The following is a 19,788-nucleotide window of genomic DNA, read 5'->3' as shown; positions in this document are numbered from 1 at the left end:
TGGAGAGATTTATTTTATTTTGCTTTTCATGACAGGTTTTCTCTGTGTAGCCCTGGTTGTCTTCTATAGACTAAGCTGGCCTGAAACAGAAAAATCCTCCTGCCTCTGCCTCCTGAGTGTTTGGATTAAAGGTGTGCACTGCTGTCACCACTACCCTGCTTTATCTTCTTCCTCCCTCCCTCCCTCCCTCCCTCCCTCCCTTCCTCCCTCCCTCCCTCCCTCCCTTCCTTCCTTCCTTCCTTCCCCCTTCTCTTGTATTTTGAAAGACTTACTACTACAGCCTGATTGGATTCTACTTTGCAGCAATGCCCATACCTCAGACTTTTTAGTACTTTGATCATAGGCATGCACTGTTACACCCAGCATGGCAGAATATTTTCCAACATCTTGCCATGGGAAATTGCAAACATGTAAAATTAAAGCAGCATATTATATTGAATCCTGTGTTTGTCATTTAGCTCTAATAACTTTTAGTGTTTTGCCAACATTGCTAATTTATGTCTCACCCCCCTACTACAGATTTCCCCCCCTTAAGTATTTTAGAACAAATCTGAAGCAGATGGTATTGAAAGAGAATATTTCCAATATTCCATTTCTTCAGTGGAATTTGCTGTAAAATTGTAGTGTCTTTCTGATCATGCTTGTCTTAAGAATCTTAGATCATAGACTCAGGACATGTGATTGTCTCGTGTGGCTATGAGGATTATGCTGTTGATATGCCTTCTGGTTCTCTGTTTCACAAATCACATGACAGTGGCACCAGGGTGCTCTGAAATGTGCTCCTATAGACTCAAGATTCAGGTTATTAGCAGTGAAAATGATTGATGTGCAGCTCTATTTTGCTTAGCTTTAAATAGTCAGATCCCTTACAATGTGTTTTCCTTAAGAGTGTTCAACCACTTTGCATTACCTTTTGGAAATAGTAGTGCAGAGAGAAATGTTGTTGTCATATGTTTTTTTATATGTTCAAAGTAACTTTATTCTTGCATTCTCTCCCTCCATTCCTTCCTCTGGTAGGAATCAAACCCATCTACCATTGAGCTACATAAAGCCCAGTGTGCATTTTTGACTCCATGGCTTTACATATGCTAGACAAATGTTTTACCATTGAGCTATACCACCCAGTTCCCATATGAAACTTTATTTCTGTAGTATATAGCATAAACATCAAGTCCCATTTGCTCTAACGGGCTGTAGGATAACATTTGGTATCATTTGGTGTTTATATTCCTCTTTATACCAGATAAGCTGTGCCAGGGCTCGAATTTATTGATAAAATCTCAAACACAGAATTGTGCTCACTATAATAAAACTGGTGCCATTTTCAAATGTCTGTGATGATGGCGGAAGCAGTGGCAGGGTGCTTGGCATGTATGTGCAGGCCCTGCATGCAATCCCCAGCACTGCAGAAAGAAATGAAAACAAGGAATGCGAGTGCTTCGTGTCAGATTTTTTGGCTCATCTCTGAGTTCATGAGAGTGGAGTCAACTTACAGATGGATTTGAATTTAATCACTTATCTCCCCTAATCTGGAATGATTGTGATTTCTAGACTCTTGGCCTGAACTTTTGCCTGTTATTTAATTAAGGTCAGGCTTCCTTTGATAGGCTTTAAGTTTGAGAGAGAAGATCCAGAAGGTAACTGACTTTCACATTTTGGTTTTTGGAGTTTTCAACATAGAGAACATTGAGCTAATTATCAGTCTACCCAAACAAGTTATTAGTAAGTGTAAGTCTCAGATATACTCTCTGAGTGTGTGCGGTGCATCCGTGTGAGTGTGTGGGTGTCCCCTTGAGGAAAAACTTGGAGGAAGATATTAGATGTCTCCCTTTACTGCCCTCTTCCTAGTCCTTTGTGACAGAGTCTCTCACTGAACTGAAGTTCCATTTCAGCTAGGCTGGTTGGTTAGCTAGCTCCCAGGGTTCTCATGTCTTTGCCTTCCATCACTGAGGTTACAGCCATGCCTGACTTTTTATGTGAATGTTGGGGATTTGAACTTAGGTCTTCATGTTTGTAAAGCAAGTACTTTTACATACTGAGCCATCTTTCCAGCCCATGTACTCCCTCCTTCCTTCCTTCCTTCCTTCCTTCCTTCCTTCCTTCCTTCCTTCCTTCCTTCCTTCCTTCCTTCCTTCCTTCCTTCAGGGTCTCTGTAGCCCTGTCTGTCTTTAACTCAGAGAAATCCTCCTGCCTCAGCCTTCTGAGCACTGAGATCACAGGTGTGAGCTACCATGACCGCCTGACAGTGTCCTGTTTCCCATTTATTGTTGGGTAGAGAGCTTCGTCTTCGTCTTCATCTTTCTTGTCAAGAGCAGAGTGACTCATGTTTTGGAATACTGAACAAGTGCTAGGTGCTATGCTTATGCTGAGTTCTCTGAGTATTACCTTCCATCCCTACTGCTACCCTGTGAAGTAGGGATACTTTTTGTATGTCTAATTTTCAAATGAGGAGGTTGAGATTTGGAGAGACTGAAGTGACATGCTTTGGGTCATCCAGTGAGTTAATGATAGAACAGGGATTTGAACCCAGTACACAGATGCTTTCTTTGCTTGTGTTTAAATAACAGGAAAATGCCATTGCTTGTTTTGCGGCTGCTAACTTCACTGGCAGGAAAAGTTGGGGGTTTAGAAGAATCAGAATGTCTCTTTGACATGGCTTAACAAGTTGAGTCAAGTGTAGTCTCTCTGTAGAATCTCAGCCATCAGTCTGGTATGGTAACATCTATACTATAACTATATGCTATATGCTATATACTATGTACTGTATGCTCTGTTTGACATGTGCTCTGTAGGAATGAGTGGGGATGGGGACCGTGCACAGAAGGGATAGGGAGGACTTCAGAAAGGGTTGGAACCTAAGGTGGTGGTTAACTAGATGAGAGGAGTCAGCCTTGGGAAGAGTAGAGAGCAGTCTGAAGGGCTTGGAAGCCAGAGTGAGCATAGAAAAACCTGTCAGGTGGTGAATTCCTTGTAGCTCTCTTATCAGGAAAGTCAGGACTGGTCAGACAGGTCTCTCTCTCTCTCTCTCTCTCTCTCTCTCTCTCTCTCTCTCTCTCTCTCTCTCTCTCCCACCTGTTCTTGATGATCCTTACTTTTTTCTTTAGAGCAGCAAAGGGGCTCTGTGCTAAGGGCTTAGCTACATTAGTCAGTTGCTTTCATGAATGAAGCAGGTATTGTAACAGTAGTCATTCCTATGCCTTGCTTTACGGATTAAGTGTGGATATTTAAATATTGGGTAGCATCTTGACAGGCATAGTATGAAATACTGTGAACACCTAATACTTTGTCATGATGCTTCACTAACCAAGGAGCCCTGTGTTCTCTCTTATCAGTGACCAGAGCCTGTTACTTAAACCCAAGTACTTGGTACTTCTAATGAGGGGCCTAGAGTAACTTGTAAGGCCAAGAGAGTTTATTCACAGTTGGTGGCACCTTAATAGCAGAGTAGAAGGCAACAGACTATGGTGTCTTAGGGAGAAAATAATTCTGTGCTTATATGAACTTGGCAGTAATTATTGTTAACAATAAATGGGTCTCAACTTTTGGATTTTTCAGACACATTAATATACTTTAAAATTATTCTTATTATTACTATCTTTTAATCTTAATGCATACAAGTGTTTTGCCTGCATATAGGCATGTATACCCCATGCATGGTTGGTGCCTGAAGACGTTAGAAGAGAAAATTGGATCTCCAGGATCTGTAGCTAGAGACCATTGTGAACAGCCATGTGGGTGATGGAATCAAACGTGGGTCTTTTGGAAGGTAGCCAGTGCTCTTCACTACTGAGCCATCTCTTTGGCTCCAGGAACATTACTTTTGTGCATTGGAAATCTTAAAGAATGAAGTGGGTTGGGTTCCAGACTTGGTCAGAGAACCTAGTGCTATAAAGTGGAGGCTGGGGGGGGGCAGGCCAGAGCTCTGGAAGTTTGAAGACTAGAATAGTCGAGCACTCTTCTCTGAGTGCCCTTCTCGAGGACAGTCCTTCAGCCCATGTCATTCTAGTGGGAACTATGTCTCTGTGACTGTGATGGAGAGCTAGCCCCTTTATGCTAAGATACCTCTTTCTTTTGCCTTTAGGAGACATTTTTGTTTTTTAGCAAGTGACTCTGTATGTCTTAGACCCTTGTTCAATCATTTGCTAAATGAATTAAAATGTTTACTTATAGATATTTCTAGATTTACATAGTTAGAACAAACCATGTAGTGGTCCCCTTACCTCCTCACCAGTTTCCCTTGTCTTACAAAATTGTATAATATCACAACTGAGATCCTGATATTGATTGACTGTGAAGCACAAATATCCTATAAGTACCCCTCATGGTAGCCCAGGCTACCCTCAAAATTGCTATATAGTGGAGGGGCTGGCCTTGAACTCATCACTCTGTTTCCATCTTCGCAGTGCTAAGGCCTTTGATCTCTTCTTTCTATTGTGCTATCATTTCAAGAATGTTGATTGTTGGGCATAGTAGCTCAGGTCTCTGTTGGGTACTGTAAGGTAGCTCAGGTTTGTACTCCTAGTGTTTAGGCAGGTGCAGGAGTGTTACCTGGAGTACTGCAGTCATGCACTATGAGCTATTTGGGTGGGGTTGGTTTTACTTATGCAGCTATATATATCAGCTGTATCCTTTCTGCTGGTGACTGTTCCATGGCAATATGTGTTCCATAGTTCATTTGTTCACAATGAATGGCCTCCTGGGTTATTCCCAGTTTTTGATTGTTAGGAATGAAAAGGATGTAGATATCCACCTACAGTTTTTGTGTGAGCACGAGCTTATATTCATGTGCTCCGAGGATCACAATTGCTGGTTTGTGTGGGAATTGTGTATTTTCTTAGAAGCTGGCAAGCTTTTCTAGAGTGGCCATGCCATTATGTAATCCTACCTGCTATATGTGACCCATCCAGTTTCTCTACCTCTTTGGCAGCATTTGGTATGGTCTGGATCTTTTCTTTTTCCTGAGGGACTGATTGAAATTAAAACAAAACCCCCAAACAAACCAAAGTCACTATAGGGCTGGCTATTTTTGATGGGTGTTATTCTGGATGACATGTTTCAATGACATGTGGCAGTGCTGTCATTGACTTAGATAAAAACTCCTACCTTGAGGGATCTGGGTGGGTCTCCCTGCCTTAGTCTATCAGGTGGATCATGTTGGTGGAACACGGAGCTAGAGGTGAATATAACTTTTTCTCTCTTTTAAAAAAAGGAATATTTCTGATAAATGTTGTAAGCATTTGCTGGTTTAGTTTACTGTATTGTTAAGTCTGTCATATACTCCAGTATGGAAGATGCTGATCTCCTACGCCTAGCCATGTGGATTTTGTTGCTGGCCTGTCTAATACTTTGCCCATCCCTGTTCTTTTAGCCCTCCCGTTCCTCAACTCCTAACTTGGTACAATAATACCTGTGCTATACTTACTCTTCTGTGAATGTCTTCTCTGGAAACAGTGCTGTTCAGTAATAACAGGTTGCTATATGTTTAAAAAAATCCTTGCAGTAATTAAAGCAAACAAACAAAACAGTGGCAACACCAAACCCACATAATTTTTCATAGGAGTCATAAAGAAGCAGCATTTTAAGAGTATGTTTTGCAACTTTATAGGTAGCCTCCAAATAGTGAAGCTGTGCTGCTGCCTCCCCACCTCCTCGAATAGCCTTGAGCATGCTGGGCAAATGTCCTACCACTGAGTCACACTCCAAGCCCAGGAAGGCTATTCAGTTGATCTGGAGAGAGATTCCGGCCACTCTCACAGTGTTTGGGATAGCCTCCTTCTGATCTCTGGGTCTTCTTGGGGTAAGCAGGATGAAGGCAGAGGCATCTCTGTGGGTGTTGAGTGCATTGTTGATTTGACTGTGGGTACTGGAGGTTTTGTCCCGCTGTTCAAGAAGACATCAGAGTGAAATTTGCATCCAACATCCATAGACAGTTGCCTTTGAAGAGAGCCGTTGGGATGTATGGCTCTTGGCCTTGGGTTTAGTTAGACCCTCAGCAAGGCTGTGGGACAGTTCTCCTGTAATTTGAACAGCCCTCTTTGTATACCACGAGGGAGTTTCAGCTTTTCAGGGTCACTTATAATTCAGCACACAGGTGATTTTCAAAGCACCTGGGTGAAGTTACACATCTCTAGAAAGCTGAGCTTTCAAAAACAGCAGTCACATTGAACTGATCCTCAAGGGTGGGTGCTGGAGGCATGTACTTGCTGCCAAGGATCCTGGCACAAGTTCTGGGAAATTCAAAATAAAAGAAGCCGTGTTTGAGTGTTTCAGAACTTCCCTGAACCTAAAACCATGGTTGGTGCCCACCTGGAGGTGCCCCTCCTTTCTGTGTAAGGGTGGGGGCTGTCATACTTTCCCAGGATGCAGTTCTGCCTGGGAGTGAACTGGTACCTGAACTCCGTTCACATTCTACCCGGGTCTGCAAGTGGCCCAGTTTCTGCTGTAGTTAGCACCGCCTGCAAGAGTCAAATGACCTTGGGCAAGGAAGCCGCTGGATGGATACCCAGCTCGGTGTAACTTTTCATTGTTAAACAGATACTGTTTTTCGAACTTCTGGGATACGGCCTCCCTGGGAACTGGCATAATGTAGCTGGGAGGCGGGCCACCGAGGAGCTGGGAGCTGAGGGTATGAAAAGGGCATTGTATTAAGCAAGGGACCAGGAAAGTTCACCAAAATATGGAATGAATGGCGAGAACTCCCTTTTTGAGTTTATAGACTAGTTGCAGAGGAAACAAAAAGACATTATGAGAATTTACCATGAGTTTCCATTCCTAGGAAACACGGTTCACATCTATTCAAGTAAATTGGAAAATGAAACAATGTTTTGTTCTTTTGAGAGAGGGTATTTCTGTAACCAAGGCTGATTTGGAACTCAATATAATCCAGACTAGCTTTAATCCTCCTACCCCAGCCTCTGAAGAACAGTTATTATAGGGGGGAGTCAAGGCTGAGCTTTTCTTTAATTTTTTGGAGACAGATTTTTATATAGCTTGGCGCTCACTATGTAGCTGAAGATGACTTTGAACTTCGGATCCTCCTGCTTCTACCTCCCTAGTGCTGGGGTCAGAGTCATATGCACTACCTTGGGTTTACTTAGTTCTGGATAGAATGTGTTTTGTACATTCTACCTCTATGCATCTAACGATTGAGCTATATTGTTATGTTTCTAGCCCCCAGTTGTTTTAATTTCTTGGAGACCAAAATCTCTTGTGTATTCCAGGCTTAAATTCAAGCCCTACCCCCATTATCTTCTTTCTACAATGCTTTTGTCTGATAGTAGGATATGAGAATTTACATGGGGTTTGTACTTGTGAATTTGGACTCTGGACTATAGCAGCAAATTTTAATGCGGTGTAGGCTACAGACCATCTCAAAAACAAGCTGGAAGAGGTACATGACCCTTAATCTTAGTAGTCAGGAGGTAGAAGCAGCAGGTCTCTGAGCTCAAGGCTAGTCTACATAACAGTTTCAAGTCAGCCAGTGCTACATAGTGAGGCAAACAAAGAAAACCACAAACAATACAAAACCAAGCTGGTGAGATAGCTCCATTGGTGAAGTTCTTTACTTGGAAACACGAGGATGTGAGTTCGGTCCCTTAGCCAAGGTAAAGAAAAGAAGCATGCTATTGTAATCCCAGCACAGGACAGGAGACTGGGATTTACTTGCCAGCTAGCATAGTCTGTTGGGTGAGTTCCAGGACCAGAGATTTTTGTGGATGGCATGCATGTGTTCGCACACGCGCGCACACACACACCAAAATGAGTCCTTTCTCCAGGAAATAACTTTTTAAAAGAAAAAAAATCATTAAAAAATTTGGATTTAGGCAAGTTTCTTTTCCCTGGAAGGAATTCAGGTCTTGTGCATGCCAGGCAAAGCACTCTACTATTAAGCTAATCCCCAGCCTCTGTTTACATTTTTAAAATTTAACTTAATTTTTGAGATGGGAGTGTTACTCTGTAGCCCAAGATGCCCTGGAATTCACTATGTACCCTAGGCTGTCCTTGAAATTGCATACTTCTGCCTCAATCTCCCCAGTGATGGGATTGCAGACATGTACCACAACACTTGGATAATGTATGATTTATTTAAGGGGGGGGGTCTGAGTATTATTTTGTTGTCTCTAAACTTCACTTTGACTCTCAGCTTTATAGCAGTAACTCTTGTCCAAATCAGTTTGAATATGAATTTGTGTGATCCTGTTTTCATCCCTGCAGGACTGTAATGTGACCATGTTCTCTATTGTTCGATATTCTAGTTATCTCCAGTATTTGGCCTTATAAGTGCAAATGGCCTCAGTTTTCTTGGAGAAATTTCTGGAAGAGGATTGTTATGGTATGGCTTTCTATCTATTATGTAGGAAGAATTTTCTGTCTTTCCAATTTTAGTTTTTTTTTAAAGATACTTAGCATATTGATGTCTTTGCTTCTTGGACCCTAGCTCCTGGGGGCAAACTTCATTGGATTTAGTAATTTTTTCCATAAGTTATCCATAATGGAGGAAGCAATGGGTGGGAGGGCATCTTCATGTCTGTTGATGTGGGTCTACAGTCACAGCTCTTGGGTGTCACTGTCTTGGGTGCTGTAGCTTGTTCCTCAGACTAGACTCTTTAGACAAGTGAGGTTGCATTATATGACTTTGACCTTAGCTCTTGTCATGGAACTGTCTTGTCTTGAGTCTGTGAATGCTACAATAAATGATAGTAAGCAGACTTGTACATGATAAGGTACACGGCACATTCCATGGGTTCATGCATTCAGGGTTAGACCAAAGTCTTAAATATAATGGAGTATAAAAATGAAAGGCAGCACTGTCTTCTCCCCATCGTTCACCAGAGACAAGAGTCTCTGGAACCCTGTGCTCATGCCTGCTCCAGTCTCATTTACCTTCCCCGCCATTCTTCTGACCTTTCTTCCTGTCACCTTGACTTTCGGGTAGATGGGCCTTGTGATCATGATCTGTTGCTTTTCCTCACTGAAGCTGTTATGGTTCAATCTGACTACCCTTCAAGACCACCATTGTGTATGGCACTGTGTAGCAGGTAGGGGCTGGGGATGTAGTCCAGAGTCTGTCTAGAATGACCAGTGAGGGTCTGGCTGGTGGTGTGGCTCAGTGATAGGTTGCTGGCCTACTATGTAAGAGGCCTTGATTTCCATCCCTTAGTACTACCCAAAACCAAAGCACCCAACACTTTCCATTTCCAGGGTATACTAGTTAGGGCTCTCTAGAGGAATAGAGCTGATAGAATACACAATCATCAACTAGCAGCATCTCACACCAGAGAAACCAAGCATCTGTTAGATGCTCACTAACCCAGTGGGTATGGAGTACTCCTGCAGATCTGCTGGTCTTCAGTTCTGCACTGGAAGTTGGAAGAAGCTGGCTCTACTATTAGTGAAAAAAGCAGCAGTGGCAACAACAGAGTAGATGAACTTGCCGACAGAGTGGAGGGAAGCAGGCAAAGAGCGAAGTGTCTTTCTTCCATGTCCTTTTATCTCGGCTTCCTACAGATGTCACCCACACTTAGTGAGGGTGAGTCTTTCCATGTCAACTAGTCTGATCTAGACAGTCTCTCACAGGAGTGGCCAACGTCCAGATCCAGTCAAAATGACAACCAAAGTTAACTTTTATATAGGGGGAATTCACTTTCACTCACTGTGAGAGTCAAGTCAAGTAAATTAGACATGGCTTAGTGGTGTTGCTAAAGTGAGGTCCCTTGCAAGGTTCCTTAAGGTAGCTTCCTGCTTGTGAGTCTGGCATAGCCACCACCCTGGCTCAAGTCCAGGCTGTTGGATGAAGTGTTTCCAGAGAACACTTTTTGTTTTCCTGAATTCATCATCCCGAATCAGTTATTACATAGGCCTGCTCAAGATTTTATCTTCCACCAGAGTGGTCTGGAGAGAACTGACTGTGCCTTTTGTTTGCTTAAGCCTGGACAGTCAAGCCTGGCACCCTCTTCCATGTCCAGCAAAGTCTGCCTGAATCCTTGGCACAGCATTCATCCTTCATGTCAGGGATTCATGCTGTAGGCTTGGTCTCCTGAAGATCAGGCACCCTCCATGTGAAGACCCCGCCCTCACTGACTGTACAGACGCACAGCTGCTGTGCTTGTTCTGATGTTGCCGCTGCCAGGTCTTTGGTCCTGCTTCTTACCAGAACTTTTGCTTCTTCCAAGTCCAGTGTTTGTGAATTGACTGAAGTTCTGGGAGTGATCTTCCTTTCAACAGCTTGTCTCATTTGAAGAAAAAAAGGCTTGGTGTTGAAATAGTCTGTGACCCCTACTTTACTGTATCCAGAGCCATTAGAGCTCTGCTGTTCAGTTTTCCTCTTCCTTTTAGTTATTTATCTTTTTGGGGGGTATTGGGTGTTGATCATCAACTCACATTAGGCAAGTGCTGAGCTTCAACCGCTTAACGCTTGGTATTTTATTTGGGCACAGGGTCTCACTGTGTAGCCTGTGCTTACCTTGCTTGAGCTCACTATGTGGCCCAGACTGGCCTGAAACTTGAGTTCGTCCCGCCTCAGCCTCTGGGTCTGAGACGACAGGCATGCACACATCCCCAGCTCCAACTCCTGTTCTAAGCTGCTTTAGTTTTCCCTTCCTAGCCCTGCTGGTTAGCAAACTGTCCCAGGGCAAGAGTGAGACTACCAGCACCTACCACCCAGGGTTTCCTCAGCCTGGCACCATGGAGTGTTCTTTCCACAGAGACCTAGTGAAAGAGGTACCTGCTCTGTCTGACACATGCAGGTTGTCTGCAGGGCCGGACAGCAGAACTGAGTGTGCACAGAGGCTTCCTATTGATTCTTTCTGGCCTAGCTGTGTTCTCTGGGAGTAACTTCAGTCATCACAGGGGCTTCTGTTCTGAGGAGATCCTGCAGCTGATTGTTAGCCTGTGGACTGCTGCTCCTGTGTCTTCAGTTCCCTCCAGGGGCTTTCTCTGGGCTTTTGGATTGGTCAGTTTTGAATGCAATTTCCAAACTTCCATTTATTCTCATCTAACTCAGGCAAGTGATACTCTCAACCTTCCTAATGCTGCCACTCTTTAATACTGTTCATGTTGTGGCAACCCCCCCACCATACAGTTATCTTTGTTGCTACTTCATAACTGTAATCTTACTGCTGTTATGAATTGTAATGTAAATATCTATGTTTGCTGATGGTCTTAGGTGACCCCCGTGGGGGGGGGTGAGACCCACAGTTTGAGAACTGCCATTCGAGGCTCTCTTAGACTTGCTTTCCATCTGTGAAATGAGTAACCACAGTACCCACTTCACCATGCTTTTTGAAAATATAAAGACATATTGCATATAAAATATCTTATGTGTGTCTAGTGCACAGCAGGCCACAGGACGTTTCAGCCACTTTTGTTCTAAATCAGGCAGAGTGCTTCCATAGTGAGGATCTGCGTAGTTACCACCACAGATGACTCAGGTGTATTTTATATAAATATTTCAGAAGGAAACTCTCATCCTAGCATTCCCCCTGGCTCTCTGCAGGATATTTGCTGCCACTCAGTCTGCACAGTGCTATTTTAAACCAGGATCGGCTGGCTCTGATCATGGTCTGGGTGATTTTTTACCCTGCTTCTCTTAAAAGGGTAGTTTTTATTTTTATTTTTAAGTGTGTGTGGTGTGTCACATGCAGGTGTGTACACCTACGTGTGCAGTTGCAGAGGGGGAAGTTCAATGCCTTGCTCTATCATGCTCTACCTCATTCCCTTAATTTAGGGTGTATCATTGAGCTTGGTGCTGGACTTGCAGGTAGCTGGCCCAACAGTCCTCCTGTCTCGGGCCCTTCCTTCCAGTAGGGGTTACAGGTGTGTGTGTCCATGCCTAGCTTTTTATACATGTAGTTGCTGATTTTAACTCAAGTCTCAATGCTTGGATAGCGAGTACTTATACCCGCTGAGCCATCTTCCTAGGCTCAAATGTATTGCTTTTCAAAAATCTTTGTTAGTGTTTTGAGGTAGCATCTCATACAATCCATGATGGTATCAAATTTGCTTTATAGCTGAAGATGAGCATAAACTTATGCCTCCATCTCCCAAGTGTTGGGATTATGGTGTGCACAATTCTGGGTTGGTCCAGCCCCCCGGCCCCCTCCGTTTGCCTTCCAAATGCTAGGATTACAGGTGTGTAACACTGTGCCTGGCTGAGAAATCTCTCTCTCTCTCTCTCTCTCTCTCTCTCTCTCTCTCTCTCTCTCTCCCTCCCTCCCCCTCTCTCTCTGCCCTCCCTCTCCTTTTTTAGTTTTTCAAGATAGGATTTCTTGGTGTTGCCCTTGATGTCCTGTCCTGGAACTCACTCTGCAGACCAGGCCGCCTCAAAATTCCAGAGATTGGCCTGCCTCTGCCTGCTGAGTGCTGGAATCAAAGGTGTGCACCACCACTGCCCAGTTGAGATTTTGTTTTTCTAAACAAAAGGTTCAAGTACATTATTGAGAAGTTTGTTTCTGAAGACAACATTGTGCATGTCTTCCATCATTTCTCATCCCTTTTTTTTTTACAAGGAAGGTATTAGGAAATAGACATAGACTCTTTCTAGTTACTTGGTAACTTTGTTAAATATTCAGTCACTGGTAGTTACCTGCATTGAAGAGTTTGCTTTTCCAGCATTAGCTGCCTGGGGTTGGGTCCTTCCAGTTGCTTCCTCCCTCTCAGATTTCAGTTAAGATTATTCTACAGATTAAGATTAACACTGGTTTTTCAGATAGGGTCTCACTTTAGCCCTGTCCAGCTTGGAACTAGATATGTAGATTAGGCTGATCCTGAACTCAGAGATCCATCTGTGCCCTCCTTCCAAGTCCTGGTATTAAAGACATGTACCCCATGCCTGGCGTACGTTTATTTTATGGGGGTGCAGCAGCATGGCATAGCAGGTAAAGGTGTCTTAATGACATTTGTTCCGAGGCTAAGGCCCAAAACAATGGAAGGGAAGAGAGCACTGACTCCCAAAAGTTGTCCTCTACACACACACTATAGCTCATATGTGCATCACACACCCAAATAAATAATAAACGTCATTAACAATTTCAAGGATTATTTAATGGGGAGATGGCACCATTTGGGGCTATTTGCTCTTTTAGCTTTGTGTCGTAGCTATGCTAGTAGGGTTCCTGACATGCTGAATACTTAACTGCAGGTGCTCTGGACTCTCACTGTTTTATTGTTTCAGTTTTCTTTTTCTTTTCTTGCATCCCCCTCCTCAGTCTTGTGTTTCTGAGTCAGTGTCTTACTATGTGGCCCTAGGTGACCTGGAACTGTTTTTATAGCCAAGACTGACCCCTCATGTTCTTCCTGCCTCAGCCTCCCACGTGCTCAGGGGATAGGCATGTGCCACCATGCCTGGCTGGGAGTCTGCTTTAACAAGCTCTTTGGGTAGTTCAGGTGCTTACTAAAGTTTGAGATGTTGCTGGCTTCGTTATGGAGGCCAGCTCTAGTTAGAGAGGCCAGCGCCAGTGGATGTGCTTGGAAATCCCAAGTAGATGTCTATCACCATTCCAGAGCCTGCTGTGTGTGCCCAACTTTGTGTGTTCCTGCATGTGTGTTGCTTTGGATAGCTCTTCCACTTTTTTTCGTGGTGTGTGTGTGTGTGTGTGTGTGTGTGTGTGTGTGTGTGTGTGTGTGTTTATCGAACAGCCAACTCATGGAAGGATCAATTCCCAGCACCCTTTAGTGGAATGAACACAGCCTTTGGAAGCAGTTTCTGAGTCTGGTCCCTGCTGGGTCCTGTGAGGCCAGGGCTGTCTCTACTACTTCTCTGCACTGAGCATCATTTTCTTTGCCTGGATACTTTTCTTCATGAATTTCTCAAACTCATTCTCTGCTCTTTTGGGGCATAAAATCTGTTTTGTCTTATTCTTGTTCTGTCTTTCAACAGCTCACACAGAGGCAGCCTCTTCCAGGCTACCATCTTATCCAGAAGTCTCCACATCTACCTGTGGAGAGTTTGCTATTCTCTTGTTTAGAAGTGAAATCTCACAGCATAACCCGGGCTAAACTTGAACTCACTGTATATCCGAGGCTGGCTGTAGAGTAGTGTTAATCCTCCAGCTTCAGTCTTCCGTATGCTGGAACTACAGATGTGAGCCACTGTACCGGCTAGGAAGTTTTAACAGTGTTCTGGAGATTTGAAAATGAACCTCCACAGTCTGGCTTTTCTGGTTGGGCTGGGAGGGGGTGTAATTGACCAAAGGGCAAGTGTGTGTGTGGGCCAGCAGCAGCCAGTGCCTCATGCCACTCCCTGACATGTACTTTGGGTTGGAACCTTTCCAATCTTCCTGTTGGGTGTTTGCAAAAAAATTGGGACGAGAACCCAAGACCCCAGACATCAAAGCTCTTGGATATGCAGACACTTGACGTATCTACAAGACTGGGATCAGATGATGTCATTACACAGCTGCTTTGCATAGGGTAATGCTCAATTTGAAGTTTAGTTGAAGACCTAAAGTGAATGTATCCATCAGCAGGATTTCCAGTTTTCTCCAGGCCAAACCTAATAAAGTTGCTGACATGGCTTCCAGCCTCTTCTTTTTTTTTTTGTTTTCTTGGTTTTTTTGAGACAGGGTTTCTCTGTAGGTTTGGAGGCTGTCCTGGAACTCTCTTTGAAGACTAGGCTGGTCTTGAACTCACAGAGATCCACTGGTCTCTGCCTCTCCAGTGCTGGGATGAAAAGCATGTGCCACCACCACCCGGCCCTCTTAGTTCCTCTTCTGTTTACTTCTTTGATACCCTCATGGGAGACCACAATGATCTGAGGCAACACCAGAATGTCATTGTTCCTTCTTCCGGAAAGATACTGAGGAGTACACAGTGACCCACTGAGCTCATTGACGCACACAGTAATCACAGCAGTTGGGAGGTAGAGGCAGGAGGATCAAAGACTCAAAATCATCTTTAGGTACATAGTGAGTTCCAAACCTACCCATTCCCAGCTATCTGAAACCTTTCTAAAACAAACAAACGAACAAACAGAACAAACAAGATAGGTCAGCGGTCTTTGCAGCCACTTCCTCAGAGCAAGAGCACTCAGACCTACTGGGTAGCTACTGCTTCTCTTCACCTGAGAGCACAGTCTAGGGCTGTGAAACGTTCATTTCAGCACGTTAACAGTTTACCAAAGTATACTGCCTAGGGCATGCTTCAGGAAGCCTGGAGCCCTGCTTACTTTCATAGACTAGAGCAAAGAGCCCGCTGACTGTATCTGCTCTTGAGGTCCAGTGCTTTGGCATTTTTTATGTGTGTGGGCGTGTGCGTGCTGGCAAGACCCTCACCCCTGAGCCCTCCAGGTGCATACTGTTCCTGCCAGATGCACTGACAGGAACCATCTCCTGAGGGGGATGCCAAAGCTCCTGCCTTAAAAACAGAACGACACGTCAGCATTTGGTATTCAGAGAGTACAGCCTATGGAACATTTTATAAAAAATTAGTAAGCCTAAAGAGCTACGTTCCTAATTTGAATGGTTGGCAGAGGTTCTTTCGTTGGCTGGTGCCTGTCACCTCGTAGTCTGCCATTTCTTCTTTCTCTCTTTGCCTTTAAAGCCAGAGAAAGGACACAGGCCCCAAAACCTTTGTGTGCTGCAAGGTCTTTGGGTTCTTCCACGTGAATCAAAGAGGGTGAGTGACATGCAGAGTATTCCACATGGCTGTTCAGGTGCAAATGAATTGGCCAAGTTCCATCAGGAAATAGTCTGCATCTTACGTTTAGTTGGTTAGTTAGGACCTGTTTTCAAGGCCAGCTTTAAAAAAACCAGCTTCCAGCTAATAGTGTGACAGAGATCTGTAGTTTCAAAACTGTGTGAGGTTGAAGCTTCTCAGGACCCCAGGGACTTTTCGGTTTTCCTCTTTTGGTTTTTTGAGACAGAGTCTCATGTAGCTCAGGCTAGTCTTGAACTGTCTATGCTGCCAAAGATGGCCTTGAGCTGACAATCCTCCTGCTTCCCATTAGGCTTCAATGACAAGGAGCCAGTAGGCTGGGCTCCAGGACAGTTAATTGTATTTCTTTATCAAGTGCTCTGGTCCTAAATGATGGTCTTTTCATGACATGCAAAGCTTGTTTGCCCAGTAAATGACTGAGACCTGGCTATGAAATTCAAGTCTAAACTGGTTTTGCAGGGCTTTGGAGAGTCTCTACTCAGCAGCCACATCTGATCTAGTCCAACTTTAATTATCTTTATAAAGCAAGATGCAGGATCGATAACAGAGTCAGAGATGAGAGAATGGTCAGCTGCACACGGCTGCTCATGGCAGCCTGTGAACTGGACCCTGCTTGGGACAGGAGAGTTTGAAAGCCATTAGGGGCTTGTGGATGGGAGTATCTGAGCTCTGCTTTCCTTCACACTCAGTTCCTAATCCTGGAAGTTACCCAAAACTAAAGGAGAAAACACATCTTCTCCCTGCTCTGCCCTCCACGTGGGTGGCACTGTGTTCTTGCTGTGGCCTTAGGACAGTGAGTCATAGCCAGTAGGTAATGTAAGGTGTTCGTCCTGTTTCCACTTCTGCTCTGTCATTTGAGAGAGCAATTTATTTCCTGCTTGGGAAGGCTTGCTCTCATCTTTTGCATAACACACACACACACGCACGCGCGCACACACACACACACACACACACACACACACACACACACACACACACACACACACACACACACACGTTTGCCAGACAGGGATATCAGATGGACTTTCACCTCAACTCTTGCTGGACAGGATAGTCTCTTCCTCTTGTGTGAGAGATGTTGTCTTTATCAGGGGTTCTAATGCTGTCTTAAAATGCTGTGACCACAAGTAACTTGTTGGCGTGTATTTCAGGGTTACAGTTCCACATCACAGTTCATCATTGAAGGAGTCAGGGCACTGAAGGAGAAGCCACAGAGGAGTGTTGCTTACTGACTTGCTCAGTTTGCTTTCTTGTATAGGACCACATGCCCGGGGACCCTTCCACATCAATTATCCATCAAGAAAATGCCCAGAAGCTTGTCTACAGGCCAACCTTATAAAGACATTTTCTCAATTGCGTTTGAGAAATGACCCCAACTTGTATCAAGTTGTCAAAACAACCAACCCCCTCTCCATTCCCACTCCCCAAAAGTGCAGATATTTGTACTAATTGAATGGAATAGTTTTATTTTTTTCCTTGTGTTTTCAGTGCTGACAATTCATTTCTTTTTTGTGTGGATGTAAGTTTGTGGACATGAAAGGTCTCATTGTGTGTCCCAGGCTAGACTTGAACTAGAGATTTTCCTGCCTCAGCCTCCTGAATGTTGAGATTGTGTGAGCCATTATGTCTATGTCTAGCTTTGTTTTATTTTTGGAGACTTTATTGCATTTATTATTTGCTTGCATGTGTGTACATACATGTATGAGGTGGTGTGTGTGTGTGTGTGTGTGTGTGTGTGTGTGTGTGTAGAGGGCAGAGGACAACTTGGAGTGGAATTGGTTCTCTCCTTCCACCATAAGGATATAAGGATTCTGGGGATCAAACTCAAGTAGTTAGGCTTGGAGACAAGAGTCTTTTTCTGTTTACACACTGAGATATCAGCTTTTTTTTTTTTTTTCTTTTGAGACATGATCACATGTGGCCTAAACTGGCCTTGATGTTAGCAAGCAGCTGACTTTGAACTTCTGATTCTCCTTCTTTTACCTCCTGAGTATTTGGTTTACAGAGTGTACCATCAAGCCCAGTTTCCTTCAGCTCTTGGGATCAGACCCGGGGCTGGGCAAGTACTCCTCTAATTGGGCAGTCTTTTTTGTTGTTTTTGAGATAGGGTCTCCTGTGTTGCAAACATGAGACTAGGATGACCTTGAATCCTAATCCTCCTGCCTTATCTCTGCAATGCTGAGATACTGGAAGGGCTTGGCTCTGGAATATTGATTATTTTTAACGAGTACACTTTTACCTGAGCTACATCTAGTTGTTGGCCAAGAAAGCCTCTTATTTCCTGTTGGTTCTTGGAACATGTAAAGCAGAAATCCCTTGTGGCTCAAAGTACAGACTCATTTCCCAGTTAGAAATAGATGTGCTGTGCTCAAGACCTCAACCTTGAGTATTTCAGACTTCAATGGGTGTCTTGATGGGTGCCCACCCTTCAGTCCTCCTAGCCTTCACCATCCCTGTGCAGCACTGACTCTATACATCCTGAAGCCCTGCTTCACATTTCACAAGGCAATATGTTCTGAGTACCTCAGAAAAGCTCTCAGACAGACCATGGCTGTGGTATTTCATCCCCTACACAAACAAGCAGTGTTCTTATCAGAATTTGGGCTGCTGTCATGCCTGTCTGTGACGTTCTATAAATTAGCCAGCTGGAAAATAATATGTGAAGGAGGCCCATTCATTCATTCTGTTCTTTAGGAAGATTTTTGAAGTGTTCCATTCAAAATTATAGAGGTGGGAATGATGGTACACGCCTGTGGTTCCAGTACTAGAGAGGTGGAGACAAGATCAGAAGTTCAAGGCTAGCCTTCGTTACACAGCAGGATTTCTGCCATCCTGAATTACCGGAGGCCATGTAAATATATTTTATTTATTATTATTGAATATATAATAATAAAGAAGCTGTGTGCTGTGACATAAAGGAGGAAGAGCACAGTGCCTTGGGAATCGCTGGCCATCACGTGAAAAAATGAAGGCCTTTTCCCAGGCACTGTCCTTGTGGGTTATCAGATAAGATAGTAGACTGCATATTGTAACTGTTAAAAGATACTTTAAACAATTCTGCTTAAAAAAACATTGAGGAATAGGACTGAGAAAGGTTCTGAAAATAGATTTCATCTTGCCTGTGATGTGCAGTTTGTAGAGTGACTTTTATACACAAAAAGGTTTCATGGAGGAGAGGAATGGACTTGTAATGTGTGTGTGTGTGTGTTTGTTTTTCTTTCCTTTTATTTATTTTTTCTTTTTGGGACAGGATTTCTCTATGTATCCCTGGCTTCTCTGGAATTCACTCTGTAGAACAGGCTGGCCTCGAACTCAGAGACACTCCCACCCCCTGCTTCCCAAGTGCTGGGGCTGGAGGCATGCACAACTACCATCTGGTATCTGTGGTCTTAAAAAGAGGTAATGGGCGGAGGGTATGGAAGAAAGGGTTATAGTTAAGAACCACCTTTCCAGTGGTCCAGGCCATCTAGTAATAGGATGCTGATGGGCAGGGGAGGGGGACTGAGCTCCCAGCAGCAGGACAGGCTCATGTGGAGGTTGTTTGCCCTGGAGATTGTTTGGCCCTCTCAGGAGATGCCTTTTGGGCATTCAGGAGTGAAATACTTTTGGGATTCACAATTTTACTTTCCCTGCTCATGTGTCAAGCCACATGGTAAGTGTCACAATTTTACCATTAAAAACGTAAAACTAGGGCTGGAGAGATGGCTCAGAGGTTAAGAGAGCACTTACTACTTTTGCAGAGGACCTGGATTCAGTTTCACAAAACGAGGCTCACAACCATTCCAGTTCTGGGGATCTGATGCCCTCTCACCTCCACGGATATCTGCATGCACACAGTACACATATTCTCATGGGGGGCACACACACACATGCATAAAATAAACGGAAATAGCAAAGATATTAAGACAGTCCCTTAAAATTTCCCTCAGTGATGTCTAACAAAGCAGACACTAAGCAAAGTGCTCAGGCCTTTAACATTGAACGGAATGACTAAGTTCGCTCATGGCTTTCCGCTGTGTTTGCTGCATTTCGTTCTGGTGGAGATAAGAGGAAACATCTTGGACAAATTAAGCAGGGTTTTCCTTTTGCTTTTCTTCTCATTTTTAAGGGAGAGGGTCATTCACAGTCAAGCCAGCT

The 19,788-nt window shown here is 44.0% G+C and overlaps 1 protein-coding gene across 13 annotated transcripts in view; it reads left to right on the top strand.

Moving 5' to 3' along the window:
- Carmil1 (capping protein regulator and myosin 1 linker 1) overlaps positions 1-19,788 on the top strand; it is a 271,462-nt gene that overhangs the window by 4,574 nt on the left and 247,100 nt on the right. The window lies entirely within an intron of this gene.

This window comes from Mesocricetus auratus, unplaced genomic scaffold (genome assembly GCF_017639785.1).
Source record: "Mesocricetus auratus isolate SY011 unplaced genomic scaffold, BCM_Maur_2.0 Super-Scaffold_100013, whole genome shotgun sequence".
Classification (NCBI taxonomy): Eukaryota; Metazoa; Chordata; class Mammalia; order Rodentia; family Cricetidae; genus Mesocricetus; species Mesocricetus auratus.
Note: the sequence above shows the minus strand (reverse complement) of the source record. Positions and strands in the feature narration are given on the sequence as shown.